General features: G+C 44.0%; 1 pseudogene; it reads right to left on the reverse strand.

Moving 5' to 3' along the window:
• Nucleotides 1-18,330: 18,330 nt before the first annotated feature.
• LOC109945838 (uncharacterized) lies at nucleotides 18,331-18,894 on the reverse strand (annotated as a pseudogene).
• Between the last annotated feature and the right edge of the window lie 2,206 nt (nucleotides 18,895-21,100).

A 21,100-nucleotide genomic window follows, 5' to 3' on the forward strand; every position in this document is an offset into this window, starting at 1 on the left:
AAGGATTCGGAGTGGACCACAACTGGACACATATATGTGGTCTCTGGGAGCTCCCTTATATGTCGTCATTGATTCTTGTGCACAACATTGATGTCATGCACCAAGAAAGTAATGTTGCTGAAGCCCTCATACACACCTGCATGCATTTTGACAAAACAAAGGACAATCTGAAAGCTCGAAGAGATCTAGCAATGCTTTGTGACCGACCAACCCAAGTGCTCAATGACAACGGTAGGCCGCCCCGTGCCTTGTTCTGTCTTACCTCTAAAGACAAGATCGAGGTAATGAGATGGATGAAAAAAATTAAATTTCCCGATGGTTATGCTGCGGGCTTGAAAAGAGCTGTGAATTTGAAAACGGGAAAACTAACTGGGTTAAAGAGCCATGACTTCCATATATTAATGGAGAGGATTATCCCTGTCATGTTTCGTGGTTATATGCCCGACGCCATGTGGCAGGCAATAGCTGAGCTAAGTTATTTCTACAGGCAGATCTGTGCCAAAGAAATAAGTAAAAATATGATGGAGAAGTTGGAGAAACAAATACCAGTGTTGTTATGCAAGCTAGAAAAAATATTCCCACCTGGATTCTTCAATCCGATGGAGCATCTACTTATTCACATTCCATATGAGGCAAAGGTTGGTGGACCTGTACAATATAGGTGGATGTATCACATTGAACGTGCACTCAAAAACCTGCGAGGCATGGTTCGAAATAAGGCTAGAGTAGAAGGATGCATCGCTGAAGCTTTTTTGCTAAAGGAGGTTTCATACTTCACGAGTGTGTATTTCGCAGAGGAACATAATGTCTATGCTGCTACCATGCGATACAATGTCGATGAGGAACCTCCTGTCAGTGATCTCAACACTTTCCAATGGAGAGGCACAAGTACTAGTAAGGGCACGTTCTACCACCTTAGCATGGATGAAAGAATGTCCGCATTGCTATACATGTACTCTAATATGGAAGAGATGGAGCCATATTTCATGTAAGTCTTTATTTTACCCCTTAATTTCTTTACCAAAGGAGCCATATTTAATTACTTATTTGTCGTACAGTAAGTTCGACGAGGAAAATTGGACTTATTCCCATCAGCCTACAAGCAAACAACTAGATACTATGCGACGACATGGGAGGCAAGGAAGACCTAATTTTGTTGACTGGTTTCGCGAGCATGTAAACTCTCTATATTCCTTACTTTCATGTTATTTAGCCTTTTACGCGAGGTAGTCATTTTAACTGTATATTATTTGCAGTGCACAAAGACTCCTAACATACACGAGGACTTGAGACAGCTATCTTATGGGACGGTCACTTGCAGAACATTTGGTCGATACGATGTGAATGGCTTTCGTTTTCGTTCAGACCAATTTGAAAAGTCTCGTCCTCGTGCAGCCACACGTAACACTGGAGTTCTGACTAGGGCACTCGATGCACTCGGCAGAGAAACTAATTATTATGGCATCATTCAAAACATCCTAGAGTTTAATTTTGCAGGGAACAAACCTTTGAAATTAGTATTCTTTCTATGTGATTGGTTTGACAGCACTAATGGGATTAGACAAAGTCAATATGGTATAACTGAAGTAAAGCACAAGGAACGACTTCGAGGCCATGATAATTTTATCCTTGCACACCAGTGCGAGCAGGTCTACTATATGTCGTACCCAAATCCGAAGTTTGAAGCATGGTGGGTAGTTCATAAGGTGAACCCTAGGGAACGTTTACATACTCCTTGCACTGCTGGTTATCAATTCGAAGACGAACAGGCCGATGATGTTTATCAAGAAGAAGAATTGCCAACTACTTTTACTATCGATGAGGGTGTTGCACTGAACTCACTAGTCGGAGACCGTAACGATGTCACTACTGATGAGTGTGTTGCACCGAAACGAAAACGAAATCCAAGGAACAAAAAAGCCACATTGCGAGCTTTGGATCGAAGAAGACTCCTTGATCGTGATTCTGATGAATTTTGATGTGTAATGCAAAGCCTCATATTATGTGATGTATTATTTGATTTTTTATTAGTTCACTTAATTTTATGGAGCTAATACATTTAATGTTTTTCTATTGAACAGGATGAGTGGTAGGAATAAACCAAAGCGCACTGCTAGGGGGTTTCTTAATGTGGCTAGCAGGATACTCCCTGGTGCACGTTCCCTTTTCCAAGGGAGTTCTTCTAGCCAGAGCAGACAGGAGGCGTTGCTGAGACACGCTCGGCCAGAACTACGTGATACACCTATCGCTCTACAACGGAGTACCGATGTAAATTTTTATGTAATTGATCTTATTTGTCAGTCACTTATATAAAGATCTTATGTAAATGTTTATGTAAATTTTTACGTGTCTCTATTTCATGTGCATAGGAAGAGGAGGACGACGAGGAGGAGGTGCAACACCATGAGGAGGAGGACGAGGATGAGCAGGCCCATGAGGAGGATGACGAGGAGGACGAGCAGCCCCATGAGGGCATAGATGCTGAGGCGGATGACGATACCACCGAGGCTCCTGTCGTTCGACGAAGGGGCACTCGGAAGGGCCACTTTGTCCTACCTCCGTCAGCGCCTGCACAATCTGAAGCTCGAGTACTGATCATCCCGGTTGGTGATAGGTACTCACGTTTGACCACTTTGTTCTTACTTATTTGTTTATTTTACACTATATATATGACATGACTTTCTTGTTTTTTGTCATGCAGCCAATGGGAAGACACGTCATTTGACGGTCGAGGTCACCATAGACAGGTTAATCAAGTCTTAGGTAACCTTTGTCGTCTACATAACCCAGGAATTGTCACCGACCCGAAAGGTGTGGTGGTTCCTTGCACTAGCTGGTCGCACTTCGCACTAGCTCCACATGCTACATATGGAACAGCTCAAGGCGCCGTCAAGCACGACTTTTGGGTAATTTTTTCGAACTAACATTTATTAGTTGTTTCAACCTAACATTTATTAGTTGTTTTTGAACAAATTTTATTTTCGATGTTGGACAGAGACGCTATCGTGTGGAACCTGAGGCTCAAGAGCATGCAGACCGAGTATTAGAGAAAAATGCGAAAAAGGTGTGCAGGGATGCATTTTCCAATGCTCGTCTACAGGTTGTGAACGCGTACATGAAGCGCCGAGGTCATTCTATCAACAACTTTCGACAATATTCAGATGTCTACTTGACTGTAGACCAGTACATGGAGGTAAACATCTAATTTAACAGCTCATTCAGATGTGAATGTAATTTTGAGCTAACGCTTTATATGCAGGTAACTCTTCCATGGATGGAACACCGGCCACAGGCTTACAAGGCTTTGTGTGAGATATGGGCTTCGCCCGAGTGGATTGAGAAGTCAAACAGAAATCGACATAGGCAGCGCCATCAGCAGGACGAGGACGATGATGAGGTCGTAGTCAACCATACCTATGAGGCTGATGGACACATTCGGTTGGCTAAGCGAATGGTGAGTATGTAGTATTCTGTTTTACTCAGAAATGAAACAGGATTGAACTCATATATTTGCAGGAGGCTCAAACTGGAGTTGTCCCGAACCCAATCGATGTTTATAGGAGAGGGCATCGAGCGAAAAACAGTGAAATCTCCGATGAGCTGTGTAGTCAAGCGGCCGTTGAGCGTATGGTTAGTTGTTGTTATGATTAATGTTTTCTTCCCATACAGCTATAAATTACATGTGTGCTGAACCTTCATATTGTATTGCAGGAGACATACGGGCACGAGATGGTTAAGAAGTATGGAGAAGACTACGATTGGCGAGGAGCGCCTACCATCGACGCTGAGGTTGTGCATTCACTTGGAGGCAAGGCGCATGGACGGTATGAACTTGTGAATTGTTTTCAATAATATTGGAACTACGACCGAATAGCTAATTTTCTTGTTCTTCAAGATATTCTATGTTTACCGGTGTTATCGATTCGACGGAGTTGCGTTCTCGTGGCGGCTCTTCGTCGCAGGCGGGCTGTGGTAGTAGCAGCCGTAGTCGCCGCTCTGTATCTAGCATGGAGGAAGCTATGAGGGAGCAGCAAGAAAAGTTTCGTGAAGAGATGCGGCAACAACAAATGGCATTTCTCCAACAGCAATCAGAGTACATGGCTGCTTACAACGCACAGGCGCAACAAGCAATGAACGTGAGTGTCTTATTTATTCTCAACACGCTCGATATTGGTTCTATAACTAATATATTATATTTGCAACAGTCTTGGTTTCCACAGCAGGCACAGCAGCAACCATTTGTTTTCCCTCAATTTCAGCCGCCGATGCCTCAGTGGGGATTACATGCTCCGCCACCTCCACCTCCACCTCAGGTTATTCAATTTAGTTAAGACTTGTCGTTTGTATCAACCTAATTGTCAAATCTTTACTAAACTTGATTTTGTAGGGATCCGGGGTCATGGGCCACAACACGCCACCACCGGTCATACCAGCACCAGGAGGAGCTTATGCTGGGGAGGGAGCTTATGCAGGAGAGGTTAGTTTGAGAAACAATTTGTTTGAATAGTCGTTATACATGTAACCAATGCCGTTATTAATGTCATCTTGTTTTTAGGATCCAAACCCGTTACACGACTTCGTCGACCAGTTATTGGCTTCTGGAGGTAGTGGACACAACTCCAACGACCCCAATGTGTGATTAAGTTAGCTTTGTGCCGCACTGTGTTGTAATAAACTTTTTGTGGACTTTATGTTTGTATGGACTATTTGTGGACTTTATATTTGTATGGACTCAAGTTTTATGTTATGAACTCAAGTATGAATTTTCTGTTATTGTATGGAATTTCTGTGATTGTATGAATTTTGTATAAAATTCTGTTATTTTTCGTTTTTTTCAATTTTTTTTGCTCTGAAATTAGTAATTTTCGGTGGCCCCCTGGCCGCCGAAAATAAGGGTTTTATTTTCGACAGTTTTTATTTTCGGCGGCTGGATCCCTGGCCGCCGAAAATAGCTTACTTTCGGCGGCCAGGAAGCTAGCCGCCGGAAATACGCTATTTTCGGCGGCCAGGGTCTGGCCGCCGAAAGTAAAGCCTTATTTTCGGCCAGTTTTTTTTGGCGGCCAGAAGCCGCCGAAAATAAGTCTTTTGCCGCCGAAAATAGCTTATTTTCGGCGGGAACTGGCCTATTTTCGGCGGCTTCTGGCCGCCGAAAATGACTGTAGCTGTTGTAGTGGTCGGTTCCTTTTTCTGCTACTGAGCCGAAGCTTCCTTGCGCGTAGCTTCGTATCTGGTTCAACCTTCGTCCAACCATGCTCCTTATATTGTGTACAGCTTCATTCCGAGCCCGAAGGTTCCTGTACATATATTACACTTGAAAAACATTGTTAACCATGTTTTTTAGAACCTTCGGAAGACGAAGGCCCCCAACACCTTCATTCTCATGCAACATGAAAAGGCAGGCACATGACACATAGATACATATACATAGTAGTGGAGGCCTTCCCACCTGCGAGCAAAGAATATTGTGTACAATGTTGTCCTCACTTACATTTTAGACTTTGTTTTATGATATTTATCTTGCAGTATATATAATTTGATATGTATCAGTTTAGTTCTGTAATGATTGTTGTTACAAATTGTGAGATATTAAAGATGGTAATATAAGTGTTGTTTGTTTTTATTTAATTATTCTGTATTAATATTTTTATCGAATAATTTGTGTGCCGTCGTAACACACCGACAGCTAACTATAGTTCTAAATTTTAGCTTGTCGTTAAAAAAAACAGCCTCTTTCAATTTACCGGTTTGCCGTCTCTTTTTGCTTTATATCGTGAAATCTTATATGAGGTTGAGTACGTGACTGTTGACATCATGTACCTCAGCAGCAGGGGAATTGGAAGACAACACAAAAGCGAGGGCCGTTACAACTTACAAACGCCTTTTTTGTTTGCCGATTTAAAACATAAAAAAGCCCAGCACAGCCCAGAGTCATCGCCTATGATCACCAAGCCTGTTAGGCCCAGATACAAGTGGTATCATTAGTAGGTAACCTATCCATATAGCCCATTCGGCTTCTCAAGAATCATTCCCGGCTTCCTGGCTCTTTCTGGCCATCCCTATTCTCCAACGGTCCTTAAAAAAAGAAAAAAAAATGTTCAATTACTAATTTATCGATAAAACTGGTATACAATCATTTTTGTATAGATAATTAGATATTATATAATTAAACTATCAAAAACAATATATTTTAAATATATATATATATATTAAACAAAATATTTTATATTTTTTATTAGTTTAATTGTACGATACGATAACGATAGTTATCTAAGTTATTAAAACCACAACGCCTTCGGGCTCACGCCCGCGTTTCCCGGCCTCGTGCTGTGTCCGCGTCTTGACACGTGACACCGCTTGACCCACCCACTCCTCATCCCCATGGAAGGCCTTGCGTCACTGCAAAAACCCAAGCCGTCGTAGCCCACGGTTGTGACAATGGAGGACATCGCGGGTCGCTGCACAGGTGTTTGGTGGCGCTCGGTGCCGGCGGTATGGGCATCTGCGTCCGCTCAATCCAAGTTCGCCAACTCCGTCGTGGGGCTCCGCTCAATCCAAGTTCCCCAACTCCGGCGAGCCCCAACGGCGTTTCCTCTCCGATTTTAGGTGCGCAGAACCTCCTTCCTCCTCTCGCTCCACCGCCGCCTTCCCCTAGATCCGCCGTCGCGTCTGCGTCGAGGGTGCGCAGAACTTCCTTCCTCCTCTCGCTCCGCCGCCGCCTTCCCCTAGATCCGCCGTCGCGCCTGCGTCGAGGTGCGCCGTTGGGGACGCCATACACCGGCGCCCTCTGTTACGGCCGCGCGGTGCGCGAGCTGCGGCTCGCGCGTGCCCAAACAGGCCGCGAGGGTGCAGGCAGACGCGAGCGCCTCTGGGTGCCAGGCGGGCCCCGCATCGGCCACTGCTCCACCGCAGATGCGACCGCCTCCGGATGCCGGGCGGGCCCCGCATCGCCCGCTGCTACACGGTGTACGACGCTGGAGTTCGCCTACCTCCCATCCGCGGTTGTCAGCGCCTCGTCGTCGGATGACGCTGCTTATGTGGTCCGTGACGCCGTGCGGGTCCACGTGCAGCCTGTAATAAGGAAAGAGCGGGTGGGCGCGTAGCCGTCGTCCCTCGCTCCCATGCCTCACCAGTGACGGGCATGGCTGAAAACAGCACTGCGCACTGTGCTGCACGACGGTGAGTACTTTCCTCCCCTTTAATATTTTCTTCCCTCTCTCCTCAATCCAAGTTCGCCTTATTAGGTCCTGGAATCGATAGCTTCTCTAGCCCGTCTTTGTAGTTGTTCCCCAGTTTGGTTTCGGCACCCACCGTCGTCATGGCAGCGTGTGGTCTGCTCCTGCTGCCCGCCGCCCTGTAGACATTGGCTGTGACTCCGTAAGTCCACGTTTGCTCTGCTAGACCCCCTTATGTCGTCTGCATCTCCATTAGGATGTTTGTTCTTTGCACGAAATCTGTTACCGTCTGTCATCCGGTGCAGAATCCGTGTGTGGTTGGTTAATTTTTACTCTTTGGTGCGTGTGTCTGTGTTGGCATGAGTTCCAGATACCTGGATTTGTGAGGGACGGGCTATGCATACTACATCTTTGGTTCACACAGTTTGTTACTTGGAATATGTATGATCTTTTTGCATGATTTGTTCCGTTGTTTGTGATTGTTGAGCTTTAATACTAAATGTGTCGTTAGCCAAGACTATGTTACAACAATGCTATGGTTGACCAGTGAGTTGGCCATGGGTTTCTTTCATCCCAGCTAGAAATTATGTGCTAGGTAAATACTTTTTTCTTAAGGCAATCGAGGCACATTCATTGCTAGGTCTAAATTGGTTAGAAAGAAGCATACACAAACCAGGGAGAGATGATAGCTGTCATCATGTATTATTGGAGTGTTAACTAATGTTTTTGTAATTAGGTCTTGATGATGGGCTCCTCTAACGTTTAGGGTATCGTTTGGATTTTGGTGGTCTGGTCAGGATTTGTTTTCCAGTAGTAACATTTATTTTCGGTAGCTCAGTGGTACTCAGGTGTCTGATAACTGTCTGGTCTCTCAGTTACAATGGGGAAGTTTGGAAGAGGATAAACAGACTAAAGACATGATAGCTGCTTCTGAGACATGATTAAAGGCTACACTTAGATGGTGCAAAATCAGAACTTACCGTTTGATTTCTGTTTTAGGCTTGACAAAACATTTCAGTCATCCATAACTAATCTAGATCCAGGTTTTTTCGATACTAATATCATACATACATACACACATACTACCATTATTGGTTTGTAAAGTGGCAACAAAATATGGCCAATGCAGCAAAGAAATCTGCCTACGTATGTGTTACAGGAACCAAGGAGAGATGATATCTGTCATCATGTACTATTGGAGTGTTAACTAATGTTTTTGGTACTTGGGTCTTGATGGTGTGCTCCTCTAACGTTTAGTGTACCATTTGCATTTTGCTGCTCTGGTCAAGATTTGTTTTCCAGTAGTAACATTTTATTTTCAATAGCTCAGTGGTACTCAAGTGTCATCCATTGTTTGCATTGATTTTTTGGTATTTTTTAATAATGTGGATGGCTGGGCTGTTTCTCAGACATAATTAGAGGCTACACTTAGATGGTGCCAAATTAGTACTTACCGCTTCATTTCTGTTTTAGGCCTGACAAAACATTTCGGTTATCCATATCTAATCTAGATTTGTATTTTTCCATATTAATATCATACATATACATACACACATACTACCATTATCGGTTCGTAAAGTGACAACAAAATATGGCCAATGCAGCAAGGAATCTGCATACATATGTATATTTGCGTGCTTATCTGTGTACATATGTCCTTGCTGGTTAGCTAATTCTTTTTTGACTGTTTTTTCAGTGCTCTGGGTGCTTGCTGCCTGGGTGAATTGTGGCGCAACGTGGACGAGACGCTCAACAGTTCGCCTTTTTCGATCAGCGGTTAGTCTGTACACCTATGCACATCATTCTCCTTTTACCTACACTATATTTTCTAATGCCCAGCAATAAGAAAAAGCTCCACGCTTAAGGAGCATGTAGCTAGCGATCACATTGATGTGGCTTCCTACATGGACGTTTCAGCATTTCCAATTTTTTGATGCTTATGTGCAGTTACATGCTGGGTGGTCTAGGTTTCCTACCTGCTGCCCAGCATGTTTAGAGCTTAGCAATTTTTACTACGATCTAGATTCTTTGGAATTGATATTCGACATACCAGTCTGCCAGTCTCTAAAAGAGGCACTAGCCTCTACTATGTATAGAGATATATCCTTACTGCTCGGCAATGTGTTGTTTGTTACGGCCCGTTTGGTTCACCAATTGTATGTGACGTTCTTCCATACTATGCGATATATAGAGCTATGCCTGATTCTCCATGTGTGCGTGTCGCGAGATGCCACGAAGTGAAGCGCCCGAGGCACAGTGTAGTTGCACAGGGTTAGTCCTCACAAGTTCGCTGCTTTGTTTATGCATGCTATGGCCCACCCATCCTAATTTGCGATACTTCTCTTGCGCGCCAAAAAATACGCAACCTCTTTAGGTTGCCCAGTCTTTGGGACAACGGATGGCCATCGCATTTTTCATGGTGAAGACGAGGTAGACCCATCTAACCTTTCGGGGACCTCTAACCAGCCAATACCTGCGCTACAGGGAAAACGTGCGTACAACCATGTTTGTTCAGCCATTGCTTCAGCAAAAAACAATATGGTGTTAGTGATGCTTATGTCGGCACAGGTAGTAGATCTATAATGTCATTCCCTTCAGCGCTTGCCGCATCCAATAGGCAACGCCGGCGCAGTAGAGTACATCACATGCTACCTGGCGAGCCATTGTCGACCACGCTTCCTTTGGACAGGTCATACGTAGATGCTCTAAAAGGTGTGTATTATGCCCGACATTCCTGGTAACGTTCTTCCTGCTTTGCTTTGGTGCTACCCTTTCTCTTCTTCCTGTGTAGATGCATACCCTGAGAGGTCATACTACGGTGGCCCCGAACATGTATGCCCATACTGCCACGCTGTTTTCTGGTTCCAAGAGCGTGTCAAAAACGATTCCTTCTCCACCCAGAGGAAAATTGTGTACAACCTTTGCTGCAAAGGAGGGAAGGTGAACCTAAAACCATTTGAATATCCGCCGCCTTTGCTTGCTGATCTTTTGAAATTTGATGGAGGTACTCGCTCGAGGCGTTTCTTGAGGCTTATCCGCTCCTACAATTCATTGTTTGCATTCACCTCTTTCGGTGCAGCTATCGACAAAACCATAAATAACGGCACTGCACCTTATGTTTTCAAAATTAATGGGGTGGTGCACCATAGGATTGGCACACTACTTCCACAGCGTGGGACACAGCCAAAATTTGCCCAACTGTACACATATGACACAGAACATGAGACCCAAAACAGGCTAGGCATTTTTGAGACCGATGACGGTGCTGGTAGCCAGCCAGACCCTGAAATGGTGTCGTCGCTGCTCGATATGTTGAATGAAAACAACTCGCTTGTCAAAGCGTTCCGATGCGCGAGAGAACGCCTTGAGCGCGAGGGTGATCAAAAGATAACGCTCAGATTGCTAGGTTGTAACACACGCCATGATGTACAATACAGCCTACCCTCAAATGGTGAGATTGCTGCCATTATTGTTGGCGACTACACAACCGGGGAATACACATATGATGTTCTTGTGCATGATAGAGAGTGCGGCCTCAAACGTGTTTCATGCTTGCATCCAGCGTACATGCCTTTGCAATACCCTTTGTTGTTTCCTTACGGTGAACATGGCTTCCATCTTGGTATTAGGTATTTTGGTGATGACGATGTTGGTTCATCAAAACGAAAATACGTCACGATGCTTGAGTTTGTAAGGAGACACATGCACTACAGATTGGACGAGCCAAACCCATATACATGTTACGGTAGATTAAGTGATCAAATAGATGTCGATGCGTATTCAACTATCGAAGGAAACAGACTACAGTACATAGCAAGCCACCAAAGCGATCTACGGTCAGAAACTGTGCAGGGCATAGCTGACGCCATTGATAAGGGCTTCGTTAATGCTGATTCGATTGGCTGTCGGGTAGTTGTCCCTGCCAGCTTCACTGGTGGTAGAAGGTACCATGTCATGAACTACCAGGACGCGATGGCTATATGTAGGGTATACGGACCACCGGATCTTTTTGTAACTTTTACTTGTAATACCAAGTGGAGGGAAATAGCAGATGCTTTACGCTTTGAACCTGGCCAACAACCATGCGACCGTTCTGACTTGGTGGTGCGTGTGTTCCATATGAAGGTAAACGAATTCGTGTCGGATATTAGAGAGGGGAAGACGTTCGGTTCCATACTTGCAGTCCTATACACTGTTGAATTCCAAAAGCGTGGCTTGCCGCATATACACTGCCTTGTGTGGCTAGCCGATGGGAACAAAGAGTTTAGCGCTTCTATTGTTGACAGATTCATTTGTGCTGAGATTCCTGATATCGACGCTGACCCTTTAGGGTTTGCTTTGGTCGACGAATTCATGATGCATGGTCCCTGTGGTGCTGACAACAGAAGGTGCCCATGTATGAAAAACGACAAATGCAGCAAAAATTTCCCAAAGCCCTTCCAAGATGAGACCATCTTAGACGGCTTTGGCTTTACTATCTATAGGCGCAGGCCTGATGACAGACATGTTCTCAAGAATGGTGTGAGACTTGATAATAGAAACGTTGTTCCATATAATATGCACCTCCTGAAAAAGTATAATGCGCACATTAACGTTGAATGGTGCAACAAGTCAAACATGATTAAATATCTATTCAAGTATGTTACGAAGGGAATTGATAGAGCAAAAGTGTACTTTGAAATCACCGCAAACACGTCTAATGTATCGCCTGGTGCGCAAGTAGCACCACCGAATGAAATCCAGGAGTACATCGATGCTAGGTATTTGTCTACATGCGAAGCATTGTGGCGCGCATTTGAATATGACATTCACTTTAGAGTGCCTTCTGTTGAGCGACTTGTTGTACATCTTCCTGGGTTAAACCACGTGCGCTACGAACCTGGCGCGGACCTACATGCGTTGCTTGCTAGCTTCGCGGCCAAAAACACAATGCTAACTGAATGGTTTGAGACTAATTTGAGGCACGAACAAGCTAGATGCTTAACGTATTGTGACTTCCCAAAGAAATGGACATGGGATGCCTCCGCCCGATGTTGGAAATCGAGGTCTCGCTGCACAAAAATTGGACGCATGTACTATGTACATCCTACTGCTGGCGAACTATACTACTTACGCATGCTATTGATGATAGTTAAGGGTTCGACGAGCTATGTTGATATCAGGACGTTCAATGGTCGAGTGTATGACACATTTCGTGATGCGTGCGAGGCGCGTGGATTGCTTGAGAGCGATAATGAGTGGAAGCTGTTGTTTGACGAGGCGATCATATCTGCGTCGTCGTACCAGCTTAGACAGCTTTTTGTGACCGTAGTTATGTTCTGCCCTGTTGGTAATGTGTGTGCGTTATTTGATACATACTGGCTATCTTTTACAGATGACATTGGTCGACAACTTAGAGATACATTGGGAAATCCTAACTACAACATACCACAAGAACAACTCATGTCCCTCCTGATACGCAAACTATCAGATGTCTTTGCTAATAGTGGTGGCAACATAAATGACTATGGTTTGCCAAAGATAGATGTCCAATGCGCTTTTGTGGATGAGAACAGATTAATTAATGATGAAATTGAACATGAGCCATTAATGTTGTCGATGCACGCTGATTCCTTGGTTACACAATTGAATGCGGACCAGCGAACCGTTTACGATGCCATAGTTGGACGTGTTTGCAGTAACTCACCGGGTTTTTTCTTTGTCTGTGGCCATGGTGGCACAGGCAAAACCTTCCTATGGAACACTATAATCGCAAGGTTACGTTCCGAAAAGAAAATAGTGCTTGCAGTGGCCTCCTCTGGTGTCGCATCCCTACTTTTGCCCAAAGGGCGCACTGCACATTCAAGATTTAAAATACCATTCGATGTAAACGATGCTAGCACGTGCAGTGTCAATAGGGGTACCATGCTTGCTGAACTTATACAGGTGTCCTCCCTCATTATATGGGACGAGGCGCCAATGACCCATCGTTGGTGCTTTGAGGCTTTAGATAGGACATTGTGTGATATTCTTTCAGAACATACTCCTTCAAATGCGCTCCTCCCGTTTGGTGGCAAGCCTGTAGTTCTTGGTGGCGATTTCCGGCAAATACTACATGTTGTTAGAAAAGGATCTCGCTCTTCCATAGTTAACGCCTCTATTACAAACTCTAATCTATGGCGCCATGTCGTCTTCCTTAGGCTGTGCACCAACATGCGCCTTTATGATCCCTCTTTGCAAGTAGATGCGCGAAACGAGCTCGACATGTTTGCCAAATGGGTACTATCTGTTGGTGATGGTGCCTTGCCTGCTGAAAGAAGAGGGAGCGAGCATGAGGCTACGTGGATTACGATCCCTGAAGATTTGTTGCTCCGGGTTGACGGTGATAAGGTAGCTGCGCTTGTATCAAAAGTATACCCAGATTTTCTACTGAATTACCGAGATCCCACATACCTTTCCTCGCGTGCCATTGTTTGCCCAAATAATGCCACAGTCGATGACGTTAATAACTACGTTCTCTCGCTTGTCCCTGGAGACAGCATCCAATACCTAAGTTGTGACGTTATAGCAAAATCATCGGAACACATACCAGACTTCGACGTCCTCTACCCTACCGAATTCTTAAACTCGATTGATGCGAACAATTTCCCTGCCCACAAACTCGAGCTTAAAAAGGGTGCCATTGTGATGTTGTTGCGCAACCTGAATCAAAATAAAGGTCTCTGTAATGGCACATGGCTTCTTGTCACTCAACTCGGTCAACGCATTTTGCACTGCGTAGCGCTTACAGGATCAAATGTTGGGGAAGAAGTCTTAATACCAAGGATTGCCCTCAACACTACAGATGTGAAGTGGCCCTTCACACTTCAGCGACGGCAGTTTCCAGTACGTCTGTGTTATGCAATGACGATAAATAAAAGTCAAGGGCAAACATTATCAAGAGTTGGCATTTACCTCAAGAGACATGTCTTTACACATGGCCAGCTTTATGTGGCTGTCTCCCATTCAACGTCTAGAAATGGACTTGTAATACTGATTGAAAATGAAGATGGCTCGTGCGGCTCACAAACTCGGAATGTTGTTTACAAGGAAGTCCTTGCTGCCGCTGATGCGGCTGCCACTTAGCCCCTTTTCTGCTTGGTTATTGTAGCGCCCCGTGTGGCGTTTGTAGATAAATAACGTCGTCGAGTACCTGCACGTTTGTTTCTTATACTTTTGTTTCTACGTTTGCAGCTGCTAATGTGTGCTATGTATAGGTTGGTACGAGAGCCATGTTTTTTTTGTCATGCTTTGCACATGCTGTTTCATGCATGGCTTCCGATGTCCTTGCTCTTATGTTTTTTCTTCCTACTTTACGTTGTAGATGGGAGACGTGTTGATCCCGGAGCTCCAGCGTGGGAACACTTCTGTGACCATATGCGCTCGTGTTTCTCGTTTATGGGATTTCTGTGATCCTCAGGATGAAGCAAAGTTGCTCCATTGTGATATGGTGCTGCTTGACGAAGAGGTACAACATCTGCACGCTTATTTATTTGGTAAAGGGAATGTGGCATTGGTATGAGATTAATTGCTATTATGTTGTTGTTTCCTCCATCGCTGCTTTGTTCAGGGAAACGGTATCCATGCTGCAATATTCCCACCAGTCATACAAAAGTTCAAGCCACTGATAAAAGAAGGAGTCGTCTACAACATCACATACTTCCGGGTCAGAGCCTCGAACAATTTGTACAAGCCTGTTTTCAATGAGAACATGATTACCTTTACAAACTGGACAAAATTGGAGGAGGTTGTTGAGGTTCCGCCAGCATTTCCTGTGCTTACCTACTCACTCACACCGATAGACCAGCTCCATTTGTGTGTCCACCACAGGGAGTACTACACCGGTAGACTTTCTTACTTATATACTACAAAGGTTAAAAGGCTATAATTTTGTTGTATACATTGATTGGATCCAATACAGATACCATTGGAATTGTCACTTCCATCTCGGCCGTGGCGCCGCACCGATCCAAAGGGCAACATACAACCAGCTCTAAGAGGACTATTTCCCTATGCAGTGTCAGGTTCGTTATACATAGCTGTTACTGTTTTTTAGCCGCATAGGGATTTCTTTCCTCTGCCTTCATCTACATATGCTTCATTGCATGACTCTTCCTACATACTTAAACTAAAAACAGCAACAGCAGTTCGGTAAATGTTGTTCTCTGGGGTGGGCAAGCTAGCTTATTCCCTGGAGAACAGATCTACAACGATGGTCAGTCCTCTCCACAGATCCTGATGTTTGTTGGCACGCTTGTCAAGAAATACGCGGGTATACTAACTTTGAACTTTTGAGTTAAGTGCTTTTTGATAGTTCAGACCTAATGCCCTTTGTTTTAGATGGATTGTGCTTGTCTGGAGGCTCACCCTGTAAGTGGTACATTAATCCTGATGTTCTTGAAGCAAGTGCCCTCATGGCTAGGTAATATTCTGCTATGCCTGCTGCAGTTATAAAACTGTTGTTTGTCTTTGTTGTGTTCTAACTTCAGCTTGACTCATTGTATGTACAAACCAGTGCGACGAAAGCGCATAGTCCCATTAAGTGGAACGAGGTTCTATCTTCGAATCAGCCTATGTCTCATGTTCCTGAGGAACAGAAAATTGCTTATATCAGAGATCTGCACCCATTTGAGAATAAGGTATGTTCCATGTTTCATTCACTTAGCTGTTGTTGCCTTACCAACTGCCATGGTCTTCTGTTACTGTTTTCCTGCAGCCGTGCCATAGTTGGTTGGATCTGGGAATGTAGCATGACCGTATATTTACATGTTCGTGCAGTATAGGGAATTCTTGGTGACAGTCACTGTAAAAAAGATTGGTGATAGGTGGTGGTACAATGCATGCAAAAAATGCACCCGCACAGCTGTGGCTCATGGAGATTCCTACAAGTGCAGCGATCAAGTTTGCGCTAACATTGCCACGCCCATCCAAAGGTTACTCGGCATCTCTTCACTTCAATTGCCTCCATTCTACCTTTGCCTCCCAACAACTCTCACTGTTTTGACTCCCACTCATGTCTAATATGCAGCAGCTACTTTTCTATGCATCACCCTGAGTGAACGTTTCTGTTTCCTATACACATGGCCTACCCATTTTCACTGTCCTGACTCGGTATCACCATGTGTTTTAGGTACAAATTGCTTCTCACTGCAGGGGATGAGACGGGTGACACAGACTTCATCCTCTTTGGCCGGATGGCGCAACGCATAATCAAGAAGCCGTGCGATATGCTGATTGCCAACAATCTGCCCGGCTTTATTCCTGATCCAATCACAGATCTGCTCGAGAAGACATATATATGGAATGTGAGTTTATCTGACCACACAATCAATACTGGAAATATTTGTTTCCAGGTCAACGCAGTCGTGGCAGAGATAGATACTTCAAAGGACTCCATCCAAGCATCTTCATCAAGGTCAAAACAGCCACAAACTATGCTGTTGCAAGACGCACCCAGTGGCGTTGAAGACACTCCTAACAAATCCTCTAACTTGGTCATGCCTTCGACCCCGCTCACACCACAAAGTTCCGCAACCAGTGTGCAAGATAAGGTGTGCATCCCATAAACTTCCAATTTTATGCTGCAAACAGTACACCGTCAGTTACTGACCCCTCCTATGCAGACTTTTGGTATTGGCAGCAGCATTGTGGTTCCAGGTGCTACTCCCGCTATAACAAAAGAACTGACATCCACGCCTAGGAAGAGGTAAATTCTGCTTCATCGCACCCCAACACAGCTTTATTACAGGCCTTCATGCTTCATACAAACAAAAAATGTAACTGATAATTATTAGTGTGCATATACTCTGTTTGCTCGTATCTGAAATATGTGATTCACATACATCCGATTCGCAACGATGAATCAAATTATGTCTTTAGAATGATTTAGTTACTGCTATGATTTGTTACCCAAATTACAGAGATTCTAGACTTGTTATTAGAGTTTGGTCATTTTTCAGCTTACCAGCTGGGGACCGAAGTTATGGTGGCCTGGTATAACCGTGTGTTGGGAGGGGGGACAAACAAATCCTGGACATAATCTGAGGCCATGCTGGGTTCATTATTAGCTACCTAATTTAGGTTGGGGCTAATAGGTATGCTAATGTTTTGAGCCAACTCCCCAACCAACTGTTAGCTAGCCATGCCTAATTTGAGATTATTTTTAGCCAAACTAGCAACTAGCCATGTGCATCCAACCATGTCCTGATTTGATTTGGACATGGTGCTGCCATTTTTAGTTTGAATACTTCAATACACTATGCAAGTAGTGCTGCCATTTATAGTTTGAATAAATCCACTGCCAGTCCACGTGTTTAGGAGGCTAAAGCACACCTTCCCGCGAGCCTACAAGTTTGGATTAAGCCGCAAACCACCAGTACGGTAATTCACCATTTGTGTACAAACAACCGATCATCCCATGATTCTTAAAGCAAACTTAACGAATAAAGAAAATAGTTAATTGATATAAAGTGCTGAACTCAACAAGATATTACCAGTGGTACATTTGAATACTAAGAAGGGAAGTAGGCAACAGCTACCTACCTGGCAAATCTTTCTCTGTTCGATTGCGGTTTAGAATTGCGCCCACATGTGTGATCATATGATCAGTTTAGTTAGACTTCACATCGTGGATGGATTTATGCTTCGCCCGATCTAAACCCTAAAGTAACTGCAGAGGATCATCGCTGTAGTTACACCTAAACTTAATGCTACTGCTGGAGCTACTTCGCCAGAAGTAAATGCAGAGGATCGTCGCATTACGGACAGTGATTTCCATGTTCCTCAAGCCCGATTGTTGTTACCCCACTGTTTGCAGGGCTGAGAGGTGCATAGGCAACAGATTAGCTTCTGGCTGATTACCAGTTGCACTGTGCACAGATCAGCGTCCGATTTAGGGATTCACTCAGTTTAGCAAAACTGTATCACTGGCCTTCTTGACTTGGTACGAATTCCTCGCATACAGCATTAATAACAGCTTCCCTATCTCCAGATCCGACCATAACTCCAAAACTAAAGTAAGATACAGAAGCAGCAAAGGCTTAGGAGTCCGGACAGCCCAGATCCGACCATAACTCTAGCCCTTGACCCTTGTTGTACATGCATTACAGGTTACTCTAAAACAGGACAAAAAATGGAGCATCTAGGTACTCCTTGACATTATTCCTTGGATTAAAATCTTCTGCTTGAGGACCTGGCGGAGCTGGATCTTCTGGCTCTCCATCCGTGCCTCCACGAGCTTTGCCTTCAAACTGTGCTTCTGGGACGTCCGTGGGTACTCTATAGCTTTGAAATGGCCTCCATCCGTGCCTCCACAAGATAGGCATTAGACAGTCTTGCATTCACCGTTTCAGCGACTGCATCTTTCTTGCACATCTCACTGTTCTTTGGGCGGGACGACTTCCAGAGCTTTGAAATGGCCGATTCTTTCTTCTTGGGTTGGTTCATGCTTGCCAGGTAGGCATCAGCTAGGTCATCTTCCAGCTTCTCGTTCTCCCTGTACTCAAAACCATTTCTGCTATTCCAAAAAATGCCTATCTTGTTGCTGACTGAAGGTTGGCTGTTCAAACAATTTTTTGAGTACTGAACTGAACTAAAGGCTTAGTAGTTACCCCCCGCTAGATGTAAAACTTACTAAAATCCTGGACTTAATTGTTTTTTTTCATTTTTTTTGAGCTGAAGTAAAGGCTCACTGAACTGAAGGCATAGGGCAGGGCAAAAGGCTTTTGAAATTGTTGCTAACCAAGCTTTTCGTTCTAGGACAAGGTCTTCGCCTGCAAAGACGGTTACAAAGAGGTTGTTCACCGACGTAGATGGAGGAATCGCTGGCTCCAAGGATGCTGCGGATAGCGCTGCTGCCCCTAGGTACCTTTTCCCTTGTACCTCTAAGTTGTCCATGAACACCTAGGCAAGAAAATATTTTGGTTTCGATTCCTGGCCTAGACTGATATGTCCTAGACTATCTAATTGTAACTCTGTCCCCTTTTCAGCTCTACCAAAGATGCTTAGTCACAGAGGGCCACAGGTCTTTTGGGCTCACAGTTGCAGCTGTTCGCTCTTTTGGATGATCGTTGTCTACTACTTTTGTATCCAAGCTGCTATGTACATCTGCTTTTGGAAGGAGATATGATACATGTTCATGTCTACACGCTCGATACAGATTGGCCCAGAGCACACTTAACAAGGTATGCTGGTTTGATCTTATGCTACATACTCCGTCTAGATCTGCACATTTTAGGCACCACACAATCGTAGTTCCACAACTTAGACTTTACATGATGAATCAATTGTGTTAGCCTCTGATTACCAGCATCCAGAATGATTTCATCATGCTGAATTGTTGTGCTGTGCAAAAAAAAATGTGTCAGCCATGCTCATTCTCAATTCATTTTGCCTTGGCGTTGATATATCGCTACGATTTGTTTGTATTAATGGTTTGCTCCAAAAAAAATAAGTGGTCTAAATGTTTCTCACAACTGTGTTTCAGGTTACTACTAGATCAGTGTTCGCCATCGATGCTATGCACAGGCCACGCTGGATTTCTATGCTTGTTGACATGAACGTGCTTCGCTCCCTTTATGTTTAAGCCTAAGCAGCTTGATGTGCTTGTGCCAAAGACCTTTTAAGAACTGCGCAACAAACCAATGCTTACAACACGCTTTTGTGTACAACGATCATCTGCTTGTTGCACCGTACATGTATAGTCTATGGAGCTGCAAACTGTTAGAGTTATGTATTATTTCGCAACTGCATGTACACTGTCTTTTAGAGACAGTTGTGGAACCTGCGTCCGCGCCATATGTATCCTACAATATGTAACTGTTAGAGTTATGTATTATTGTCGTATTGTATCCTACAATATGTTTGTGTTCCTACACCGTGTTTGTGTTCCTAAACTACGTTTATATATGATGTTGTTTGTATATGATGTATTACATACTGTGTCTTTCATCACCATAATATGTACTATATTTCGTACACTCTCATCAGTTATGACCATTTTATGTTTTTTCAACTTTTATTCTGGTGAAAGGCACAAAGAACATCAGTGCGGTATGTACTTTTTTCATACAGACTTTATGTAGGTTTGCTATGAAACGAACAGAATTAATTTGAAGCTAATTGTGTAGTGTTTGATTTTTTTGTGCGTTTTCTTGATAGGGCGCCCATAAGGGATAGGGCGCCCATAAGGGCGCCACCTGTTCTAGTACATAAGAAATCTAATCACACACTATCCTTTCCCCAAACTTGCCATACCATGATTCTGCCGGCCGCCGTAGTCCCGTACGTAGAGCAGACGAGTGCAACTGGTCCGCCCGCGCTGGCCTGCCGTGCATGAAAGGCGAGCGGATAAACTGACCACCGGCGTGCCTGTTGACATCATGTACGATGTACCTCAGCAGCAGGGGAATTGGAAGACAACACAAAAGCGAGGGCCGTTACAACTTACAAACGCCTTTTTTGTTTGCCGATTTAAAACATAAAAAAGCCCAGCACAGCACAGCCCAGAATCATCGCCTATGATCACCAAGCCTGTTAGGCCCAGATACAAGTGGCATCATTAGTAGGTAACCTATCATGGATAGCCCATTCGGCTTCTCAAGAGTCAAGAATCATTCCCGGCTTCCTGGCTCTTTCTGGCCATCCCTATTCTCCTTCATTCCTTAAAAAAAGAAAAAAAAATTGCTCAATTACTAATTTATCGATAAAACTGGTATAAAATCAAATTTTTGTATAGGTATTATATAATTAAACTATCGAAAACTATATTTTTTTAAAATATATATTTATATTAAATAAAATCTTTTATAATTTTTATTAGTTAATTGTACGATACGACAACGATAGTTATACACAAGAAATCTAATCACACACTATCCTTTCCCCAAACTTGCCATACCACGATTCTGCCG

Source organism: Zea mays, chromosome 4 (genome assembly GCF_902167145.1).
Source record: "Zea mays cultivar B73 chromosome 4, Zm-B73-REFERENCE-NAM-5.0, whole genome shotgun sequence".
Taxonomy (NCBI): domain Eukaryota; kingdom Viridiplantae; phylum Streptophyta; class Magnoliopsida; order Poales; family Poaceae; genus Zea; species Zea mays.